Source organism: Augochlora pura, unplaced genomic scaffold (genome assembly GCF_028453695.1).
Source record: "Augochlora pura isolate Apur16 unplaced genomic scaffold, APUR_v2.2.1 APUR_unplaced_609, whole genome shotgun sequence".
Lineage (NCBI taxonomy): Eukaryota > Metazoa > Arthropoda > Insecta > Hymenoptera > Halictidae > Augochlora > Augochlora pura.
The window spans coordinates 4,978-6,178 of NW_027586624.1; the positions used below are offsets into that span (position 1 = coordinate 4,978).

At 42.0% G+C, this 1,201-nt stretch overlaps 1 non-coding gene across 1 annotated transcript; it reads left to right on the top strand.

Moving 5' to 3' along the window:
- Positions 1 to 613: 613 nt before the first annotated feature.
- On the top strand, positions 614 to 811 carry LOC144477999 (U2 spliceosomal RNA). The gene has a single exon (XR_013495300.1). It is a non-coding gene; the product is annotated as a U2 spliceosomal RNA (small nuclear RNA).
- Positions 812 to 1,201: the final 390 nt, after the last annotated feature.

Sequence of the window (1,201 nt, forward strand, 5' to 3'; positions counted from 1 at the left end):
AGACGGCAACGTGGTTCAGGGTCTTCCGATCGAGCTGAACTTTGGCAGTTGCGATTTGACAGCGAACTGACAGCGATCTTGATATTGAATTTAATAATCCGATATATTGCATTGTATAAACGAGAGTGAGAATAAAGTGTTAATTATGCCGCGAACTCGTGAAACGGGGCGACGGGAACCGGACGAAAGTTGCGGACCCGAAGTCCGGAACAATAATATAAGAGTGTGTCATGAATTAATTACAGAGTATGTGTTTTAATGGCTAGAGTTGCTGCCTTTGTAAATTGGCTCAATGAATTGCCAAAGAAGTCGATTTTTGGACTAAGTTTAATTATAGTAACGTAATGTTTTTCGGTGAGAATATCGATTTGGATGATTATAAATGCGGAATGAGAAGGCGGGTGGTATTGATCGATAGGAATTAATGGATCAGAGACTAGCTTTGTAAAGATAGATTCGTCATTTGTGAGGACCGGATCAAAAATTTTTCGGTAGCAGTTTAAAAGCGGATTGAAATGTTCGTTTAGTATTTTCGTTAATATTTTAGTATTTTCGTAAATGGTTCGTTATTTTAGCCCCCGCGATCAGCGGTCGAACCGTAGCACACCCGGGTCTTCCTTGTAAGCCCGGGGGAACATGTGTTGAAATAAATGAAATCTGTTCTTATCAGCTTAATATCTGATACACTACCCATCGGGTAGTCAGAATATTAGCCTGATTTTTGAGAACCGACGGAGTCGTTGGGGCTTACTCCACCTCTGTCATGGAGTCAGCTCGGCATTGCAGTGTCGCTGAGATTGGCTCTAACTAATTATTATAAAACATAATTTTTATATTAAATAACCTTTATTTCGTATCGATTTTTCGAGTATGTGTTGAAAGAGTTTAAAGAGATTTTATGGAATTTTGATATTCGCTAGTGCACAAGGTGAACGACTTCAACTTGCGGCGCATAAACTTTTCCCGGAACAACAATTAGGAGACGCTGAGATCCCGTTTTGGAATCTTCGGCAACGAGGACGGAAATAAACATTTCGCGGATCGAAGTTTCCGTAGTTGGCCGATCTCGCGGGAACACCGGCCGGCCGGATGAAGAATTAAACTTTAAACGCGATGCCGCGGATAGTAACTAGCACCGGCCGCTATTCGAGCAGATTGAACCTCGTTTCCGACCGGTCGAAACTTTTCTCGGCGAATCAGC